Source organism: Moschus berezovskii, chromosome 15 (genome assembly GCF_049115385.1).
Source record: "Moschus berezovskii isolate FMDL1 chromosome 15, NW_MosBer_1.0, whole genome shotgun sequence".
In the NCBI taxonomy this organism is placed as follows: domain Eukaryota; kingdom Metazoa; phylum Chordata; class Mammalia; order Artiodactyla; family Moschidae; genus Moschus; species Moschus berezovskii.
The window spans coordinates 36,538,023-36,548,297 of NC_142474.1; positions in this window are offsets into that span (position 1 = coordinate 36,538,023).

Consider the following 10,275-nt stretch of genomic DNA (forward strand, 5'->3'; position numbering starts at 1 on the left):
GCAGCCCATTCACCCTAGAACCCATGCTCCGCAACAAGAGAAGCCAAAGCAGTGAGAAGTCCTCGTACTGCCACTAGAGACTAGCCCCTGCTCGCCACAACTAGAGAAAGCCTGCACACAGCAACAAAGACCCAGCACAGCCATAAATAAATAGAACTTAAAAAAATAGGGGGGTGGGATTTTCAGCAAGTTCTGATGTGCAATGATTCAACTCCTCCATTTCTGCCCCCGACCCCCTAAAAAGCGAACTCACCCAGATTTACCAACATTCAGCCCAGATATATCTCCAGTATGTTATTTTCAGCACAACCTGACTTCATTGAAGGGTTCTTGAAGAACTAGAAAACTGACCATGTGCTTTAAAAGAAAAGAAGAGAAAAGATGTGTGATGTTCCAGTTGGCAGCTCCAGGCTCTACCCGTACAGCCTTTGAGGACATTTACATGTCAGGAAGTTTATAATAAGCTAGATGAAATGTTTGTGCAGTGCACCCCATGAGACGTACTGTTCCAAAAGTTGAATCTAAGTTTAGATGGATTCCAAGATCTTCCCCCCCCCCCACCCCCTGAAATCCTCTAAAAATAGCTTCTCTCTTACTTAGGAAATCTGTCTTGCTCCTGAACACAAATATGCTTTTACTTGATTCCAACACAAAAAGACATTACTGACTGAAAGAAAAACTGAGCTCTTAGCAAAGGGACACGCATGGGTGAGGAACTATCTGAGCTATTTCTAGTTACTTTCCTAGTGTTTTTGAACGTATGAAATGCTCCCCTCCCCCATTTCAATGTTCTGTGTTGAAAACACAGTGTAGAGGGGGACTTTGCCAATGAAATATGGTGAGTACACTCACCATACAGGAGGGAGATACAGGCAGTGTGCCAAGCCCTACTTTGTAACACAGAACATGCTGGGGAGAAAAATACTGAAAAACAGAAAGAATAGGGGAGGATTTCTATTTCCATGTTGGCAGTTGATCACATTCAGTCTTATTCAATGAAGCTGCTTCAGTGGCTGTTGCCATGGGAACCAGACATGATTAAGTAGTTTATTGGATGCCGTTTCCATGGATGAATGTTCTAAAGCGGGGTCAGGGTTTCACCCTCACTTTGGGTCTTCCAAAGTTGCCAAGGTATTTTCTTTTAACAGGTGTGTTTTTAATTTCACTGTCAATGAACACTCATAATATCTGAGATAAAGTGGCTAAATTAATGAACTTAATATTTGTAGGATTTTGATTATTTTGTCAGAAATAAAATAATTTAGCGTACTTGCCAGAAGAAGGCTATAATTAAAAATTTTACATGTGCGCACGGTGAAATTTGCATCACAGTGTAGAAGGGATCATCTCACTTTGTAAGATCACTAAGGCCATCACTGATTTGCAGTATTTCTCTTTCCTGACTGTGCTGGTTCAGCAGAATATTCATCACTGTAGTGACGCTGTAGTTACCTTCCCAAGATCGTCACACCCCTCATTTGTTTAAACCAGACAGTTCTCTGGTAAGAGTCTGGACAGACATTCTGTCTTCCTAACCACCTAATGAGATGTAGCAACACTGGCTTCCTCCTCATATTCAGCCCCCATAGTTACTCACATGACACGCATGGACAGGCAGCTGACTCTTAGATACTGTGTATCCAGGATTCTTTCCAGAAATGCTCCACAGCAGTCAGTGTGTGGAAATCAACACACACCAAACTAAGCAAAGAGCTGAGAGCTGGGGCAGTGCTGTGTAAAAGGCTACGTGCAGACCTGGGTTTTGCTGCTAGAAGCTGGGTGACTTGTTTCCTTTCCCACAACTGCTTCAGGATTTCTGGGAGGTACTTCCAGTTTCTTCTTCAAGCCAAAAGGACTCCTAGCTTCTAGAAGTGTTGTCAGCTAACAGCTGGGGACTTCTCCTGAAATCACCTTCTCCTAAAAAGAGCCAGCTCCCTCAGGGGCATCCTTCCTTCCTTCCTGGGCATCTCACCAACAATATGTGGTTTATGGGGTGTGTGTGGGGGGCGTGGAGGACGACTGGTATGAAATCCTGAGCACGTCATTCCCACCCACCTTGCTCCAGCTCCAGATCCCTGTGAAGGATCACCCAGCTCTAGAGCTCCCTGCAGTCAGCCACAGCACTTAAGACTTCTCTGAAGCCCAGCTTCTCTGCCCAACCCTGCTTTTTTCACTCCATTTGCAAAGGTGCTGCTCACCAGGGCACTCCCTAGGAACATGCACGTCAGCCTCCATCTAAGAATCTGCTTCCCAGCATTAAGACCGGCAATAACTCTGAACTTCTGAGAAATTCCCTCCCCTACTTTTACAGTGCAATTTTGGGGTGACTTAGTCCCTACTAAGCCTCAGGTGTAAAGCATCTGGAAAAGCCCATCAGCTCCTCCATTCCCAGGCCACATGATTTCTGAATTAGGGCAATGAAGTAATGAGAAGAGGTCTGATGAAGACATCTAAAAATGAAGCTTTCCTAATTTTCCAGATCTACCAGAAGAGATATTCTCTGTCACTGAATATGAACAAGAAAGCATGTGGACTTTGAGTGATTCTTAAAATGATGAGAAGTTTGCTGAGATTATAGCCAACCCAGGAAAGAGGAGGAGAGAAATAATCACTCATTGAGTCACTGGTTCAAACTACACCTGCACCAGTTGCATCTGAAGCCAGCCTGCCTCTGGATTTCTCAACCTGTGAACTGTTAATCTGCACTGTTGTCTAAATTAACTTTATGTTTCCCAACTGTGAAATGGCTTTGATGATGCCACAGTCTTTCTAATAAGGATGTTTTGGAGAATACATTATCAGTGTATCCGTGTATCAGAAGGGCACCACAGATGTCAGTGATTCACGTGGTTTTGAAAATCCTTGGCTGATTTACATGATGGAAGACAACACATTTTCCTTAAGCATGTGTTCCTCAGAGGAACAAAGGTTTTTATTGGACAATATCTGGGCCTGTTTTCAACCTGTAGTTTGATGCTCGATCCAGAACTGAGATTTTCAATTTGTAAGCATTGGTATTTTAAAAAACTGAAATCTCATGTGGAAACCATAGATATGTATACACATGAAAGTGTCAGTCGCTTATTCGTGTTCAACTCTGTGACCCCATGGACTGCAGTATGCCAGTCTTCTCTGTCCTTGGAATTCTCAGGCAAGAATACTGGAGTGGGTTGCGATTCCCTTCTCCAGGGGATCTTCCCTATCTAAGGATCGAACCTGGGTCTCCCATACTGCAGGCAGATTCTTCGTTGTCTGAGCCACCAGGGAAGTAATAATAATAAAAAGTATAGGGTACATGCTATGTGCCAGGTACCATGCTTAGCACTATATTTTTAGGATATATATATGCATGCTTGTGAAATAATGAATTCATTAAAACTTCCTGATAATTCTATGATGTACACACTACTATCATCTCTGGTACTTCCTGTGAAACCTCTCCAGTACATTCACAATAGTGAATGCTGGAATCTGATGACTATGAATATTTTCTCTGAATAATGGATACTTTGAAAGCAGCATCAGGTCACAAGACTTTATTAAAAAAGCAGGAAATAAAATGTATGTAGCACAAATAGTCTAAAATAATAACTACATGCACACACATATATACATATTCAATCAGAGCTTTAGCTATCTAAGTGAGAGCAGTTGTTGAGAAATGCTACAGTTCTTCCATATTCCAAATAGTGCTGAGAAAACAATCTGTAAGGGGAAGGAAGATTAAGGAAAGGAATGAATACTACTTTATACAGAAATGTGGAATTTTATGTTCATCAGAGAGAGAATTACAGAGCATGTTGGGAAAATGGTTTATTTCCCCTCTTTGGGTTTAGGCTATAGGAACAATTAACATCTGTCATTGGGAGACTGTGTATTTATGTTTATGTGTGTATGAGCCTTCAGTTCCCTTATGGGAAAGCAGGAAATAGAGATTTTTCTCTGCAACTCACTGGTAGGGAAATTGGAGTTCAAGGTTAGGACTTGGGGATCCATGTTCATTCTGAACTCTTCAAAGGGACCTGGAATACCAAAACCATAAGCTGACACTTACGCCCCTAATGTATTGACCCAGGCAAAATAAATAAGCCTCAGGACCATGTACCACTCAGGGAAGAACACTGTCAATGACCAAAACTAAGTCCTTGGGGCAGGATCTGGGGTTTTGAACTAACAGAAGAGCTATGCATGGCAGCGAACAAGCATCTTTTACAGAATGGAAGATGAGTTGGTGGGGTAGGTTTATGAACTAGGGTGTGTCAACAAGAAATCCCAGTAAAGAATTAAACTTTTTGGAAAGTTTTCCTTTGAGCTAGAGGAAAATTCTTACATAGCCTCACTTTATTTTTTTTTCCACTTTATTTATTTATTTATTTTTTTGGAGGCTAATTACTTCACAATATTGTATTGGTTTTGTCATACATTGACATGACTCACTTTAAATGGCTTCCTTCTTATGTGGTTTAAGTTTTCCTCAACAAGGTAAAAAATCTGATACCTCTACAAACCCTGAGAGATGTTGTGATATTGGGGCAGAGGAAGTGGGGAAGAGGCTGCCAAATTGTGTGGTGGTCAAAGGCAGACCTCTCAGGCCTAGCAGGCTGCTGGGCTCCATAATCTGAAGGTCAGGAATCTCTTGAGGGTCCTAAAACAAACATGGCTGCCCTTAAGTGTCCAAAACGCTGAACTTGAGTTATAAGTGGAGTCAGTTTTTTTAGCAGAGGGTTATCAAAAGTCCATTACAAAAACTGCTCTACAGAATTGAAAATATTTTTCAGTGTTTCCTATGGCATAAATGCAAAGTCATGTAAGTGATCATAGAAGTTGTAGGAACTGTGTATTTCTTAAATTTAGTACATATGGGCCTGACATCATTATCTGGAAGGGTTCTCTATGTAAGTACTCCAGTTTCATGAAATCCAAGTATATTTTTTGCTAGATGCTGCATGACAGGACTTGCAGACAGAAAGAGAGGGGAGTGATGTGGGACAGGAAGCCAAGAGCTCCAACTTCAGCTCACCATCAGCCAGCACGGTGCCTTCAGCCATATCTCCTTGGCCTCTTAAAGCCTCAGATTTCTCTTTAAAATGAGAGTTTTGCAAATTCCACAATTAGAAATTCATTATTCTTACCTAAAGTATTTCTTCCTGCTAAAATACACATGTCCCTGATTGTTGTCAGAAACCACAATCAGGTATTTATGATAAAGTGGATTTATTCAAGAACAGGCTTTAGAAAGGGTTACTGAGCTGAAGAAAGAACACAGAAAAAGGAGGAGGGTCAAACCAACATACATTTTTCAGTACAGTTAATCAGCTAAAAGGGGGGAAAAATGGAAAGTTTTGACAGTGTCACCTTGTCATGGTAAGAGGGAATACATATCACCCCAGAAAGAGTTGAGTTTTACTACGTATTTGTACCACTAAGAACAATTGCTAGCAGTGCCAGTTAAAACTTTGGGGTACAAAATTATCATCATTGGGTTTCTCCCTGGGTTGTGATTGCCAGAGTAAGAAAATTCATTCCTTTCTTTCAGATTTCCCCTCTAAAATGTGTATCTGATGATCACTTTTAAATTGTCATTTATTGAGAATTTAAGAAAGTTCTACTCCGTGTTATCAACTCCAAAGTAAAAGACTGATAAATAATTTTTCTAAAAAATGAGAACACTGAGGAAGTAGTCTCTTAGGTCCCTTCCAACTCTGAAGTATTTCAGTTGTGTGTTGGGCTTTACTTCCTGAAAGTGGAGGTGTTTGAAGGAGGTCATGACCACAGGACCCAATTAAAGGAGAAGGCACCAAGCTCAGGGCTCACTCATTGAGAGCAGAAATGCATCCTGCCTGCATTTGTTGAGCAATAAAAGGAGAGTAATATCTTATAGTTAGTGGCATCTCAGAATTTCTTCCAGAAGTTTAGCAGACACTGTGAATTAGAGATGGAACTGGTGTAAATTTCTGCTTAGAAGTTAAGCTGGGCAATTCAATGCAGGGCTCAGTATAAACTCCTTTTAGAAGCAGCCAAGGAAATGGTTTTGACAGATACAACATTCTTGGATGGTTCAGGACAATCTCTTAGCCCAATCATCTGATCCCTATAGTTTAAGAAACCAAACAAAAATACTTCTCCAGGTATTATTTAAAATTTTTAATTGAGTCTTGTTTAGAGACTATTTTAAACTGTCAGGAGACAATACAAAAGGTATTTTAGCTCTGAAATAAGCTTTATTCCTCATAGAAACAAATATGAACATCTGGGCACATTTCCTCCTCATAGTTTCCTCAGGAACAGATGAGTCTGGGATCTTTGACCCTTGTGGTATCTGGTGACTCATTCTTTATATGCAAAGATCATTTTAGTTGTATAAAGAAGATTTTCCAATACAGGCCTATTTCCTGCAAAGTGGATTTCTTCCCAGGGAATTTTATCTATCCACACTGTTTTATGATTTATTTTTAAAGACTTGAAACATTTTTGGTTCCTTGGAGAATGATTTGAATTCATTTAACAAAACACAGGCCCCTTTGTGAGCTAGAATTTCAGGATCTGTAACTTGACAAAGGTGATTTATGGTTTTTATGAATGTTGGAAAGTAGGAGCTTCAGTGGATTAAATTACACTTAAAACTTGCTGGTAATTTGTGATATATTACAAAATAAAAGAGAAGCTGTTTACGGTATTAGAACAGAGTGCAAATTCCTGAGTAAGTTTTAGCAAGTAAATGACAACTTCAATTGCACAATTATTAGGAGACCAATTTTCTTCTCAGTGTACATGACACAAAGTTTTACCATAGATATAAAGTGAGACGCTTTACTTTAAAGGCTATAGTTTCCTAATGTTGATATTTTCTATGAATGTACGAATTTTAAAGTGCCAAGATCTAATCTGGAGTTTCATTCATGTGGTCATACAGAAGAATTTGAGTTCAAACCTTCTTTTCCTGCTCCATCAAGACAATGCCCATCTCATGGGATGCTGGTCTTAGAGGAGGGAAAAAGAGAACAATAATAAACTACAATGAGAAACACAGGAAATGATATGTCATGAGAAATTCCTTCCAGCGCCTGCATGTTAGGTTGACTGGATCTGTGTCACAGAGGGCCATGACCACAGTAAAACAGAAAAGTTTAGCTAAATGCTTTCCACTGAAAGGGTCCCAAGAGTGTCCTAAATTTTGGTTTTAGATGCTCAGTCACCTGATCCATTTTCAGATATGGGTGCTATTGTGGGATTGGTCACATCCAGGAGAAGCCCTAGTTAGGAGAGAAATAGTTCATTATTTATGTAGCCTCTGATTTGTTTCAAATCTAACAAGTTGCATTAAAGACCCCCAATGCCCTCCTTTATGGAAAAACTGGGCTGACATTATAACCATGGGAATAACTGTGATGATGGACAGGAAAAAGCTACTAAAAAGAGAATAAAGGGAACAAAGAGGCATATATCAGGGAAGATAGTCAAGGGAAGTCTCTCTGAGTAGACAATATTCAGCTTACACCTAAAGGGAGAGAAAGAGCCAGAATAAGAAAAGTATGGGAAGACCTAGGAAGAATAAACAGCATGTTCAAAGGCCCTGAAGCAGGACAGGCTGGTGTAATAAGCCAAAGAGAGTAGTCTGAAATAAGCTTGAAAGGTGAGGAGTGAAGTCCTACAGCAGCTTGGAGGGCACTGCAAGTTTATATTTAATTCTGGGTGTAGTAGGAGTTCATTGAGCTGTGTTAAATAGATCATAACATGAACAAATTTTTATTTTAAGATGCATCTATGTCTATGTAGAGAATGGGTTGGATAGGGCAAGGAGATTGGGTGGTAATAAAGGACAAGTTGATAAAATTAACAGCACTTTTGATGAACTGAATTTAGAGAGTGAGAAGAAGGATGCATCGAGATGTACTGAAGTTTCTCACTGAAGTGTCTAAATGTGAGATGATGCCATTTACAAGACAGGTAAGGCTTAGGCTGGGGCGGCAGGTTGGAGGTGAGGAACCAAAAGCAGCAGGAGACACACTGTGATGTCTCTGAAATTCCCTCGTTGAAATACCAAGAAGGCAGCTGGATGTAGGAATCTTGAGTTCTAGGAAGAGATGATGGCTGGAAATATTAATGTTGACATTGTTGGCGTCTAGATGGTGTCAGAGCCAAGGTATTGGAAAATATGATGCAGAAAGAGCTCAGAAAGACAAGAGAAATGATCAAGAACTGCAACATTTAGAGACTGGATAGTGGAAAACAACTTATATAGATAGCAAACAAGGAGATGGTTGTTTGCTGAACAAACAAGGAGAAAATGATATCCTAGAAATCAGGAGGAGAGTATTTCCAGAAATAGTAGGGTGCTTAACTGGGTTATTGCTGCTTAGAAATCAGTAAGTTCAAAAACAGAAAAATGTCCATCAGATCAGGCAACAAGGAGGTTGTTGTTAACCACAATGAAAGCAGATGTGAAGAAATAATGGGGGCAAAAGTCAGGCCAGAGGTATTGGGGAGGTAAAGTAGAAACAGCACGTAGAGGGCATTTTTCCAAGAAATTTGGCTGTGATGAAAGTAGCTTAGAAACTCTTTGCTTCCCTACATGTTATGAAAGAACAAAGCTCTAAGGTCCTTGCCACAATACAATGTTTTTTCCCTTCCTGTTTTGATTGCAATGTTCCCTTTGCTTCAATTTTCAATTAGCACTAACTGGAAAATCACCTCCTTTCATCCCAGCATGAAACCTGGACATTATTGTCCTGTAAAGTAACTACTAATTATACTGGGAAAAGTAAACTTCCTGGAAGACTGTGTCCTTGCTGAATAAAGATATCATTTAGGCAACCCCGATTTCTTGTTAGAAGCTTAAAATATCTTTCTGTCTCATAAACCCAATTAAATATTCAGGAGAAATATTCCCCTTGTAGCTCAGCCAAGAAATTGAAAATGACCTTTTAAGTTTGTCTCCTGTTGTTAGTGCAGGAATAACTTTGAAAGAAAAAATACTGGTCATTCTTCTCACTTCTCTTTTACCTCTTACCTTCACAAGATGTGTCAGGACTAAAGCTCTCAAGATTCTCTACCCCATTCTCAGCTTCAGTACCCAAATTACTACTTCACTTTTCCTCAAAATGCTCCTGGTTCCAATATTACATATCTCCTTTGTCTCTTCTTTTCTCCCAATATTATCTTTTCCTTGGCTTAACTGAGCTCAGTTTCTCAGATGACCCCAATGGCACCCCATCTCCTGTTATTCGTACTCTCCCTCACTATTAAGGCCAACCTCTGTGACCAGTAGAATTATGGGAAAGAAAGAGGACAAATTGTAACACTTAGGTCACAAAAATCACTGTGACCTCTGCCTTACTCTCTCTTGGGCTGCTTACTCTGTGAGAAGGCAGCCACCATGTCATAAGAGCAGTAAAGCAATTCCTGGAGAGGTCCTTCTGGGGAAGATCTGAGGTTCCCACCTATAACTAGAACTATTCAAGCATGTCATCTTGGAAAAGGATCTTTCAGCCCCAACTGAGCCTTCAGAAGACTACACACAGCCCCAGATAACATTTTGCTGTAGCCTTCTCTGAGACCTGGAATCAGAACCACTTAACTAAGCTGCTTCTAAATTACTGATCCACAAAAAATGTGATATAAAAAACTTTAACAATACTGAGTTTTGAGGAAAGATAGCCAATACATCACCAAAAATCAATTAATGCAAAATGTTCCACAAATTTTCAGAAGAGTTTACATATTCCAGAAAGGATAGTTTTAAACTCAAATCTATAATTGATAATTTTCAGACAACAGGAAAAGTGAAGTGAAGGCTGCAATACAAGGAATAAGGAGAGGAGATAATTTCTCTTTGCATATGTGTTTTGGGAAGCAGGAGAAGGCAGAAGATACTAATATATAGTAAATGGGTCCTGATAATCTCCTCTCTGATCAAACTCCTCCTAAACCCATACATCTTGTCAGAGCTTATTTCCTTCCTTCTCTTAAAAAAAAAATTTCACTGAAGTAGATTATCATGGTAGATTAAAAGTCATCTCTTCTAGGGAAGCCAGCCGACTTAGACCACCATGCCAGGATGAAGCTCAAGCTAGCTATCTGAAGAAGTCCTTGAAAGGAGAGAGATGCCTGAGCTGTTCCAATCATCCCAGCTAAGGTGCCAGACCTGCAAGTAGAGAAGCCATCTTGGCTATCTGGTCCAGTCAGCCTTTCAGCCAATTCCAGCCCCAGCTGCCAACTGACTACAACTGCATGAGAAGCTCTGAGCAAGAACCTTCCAGCTGAACCCAGTCAGCC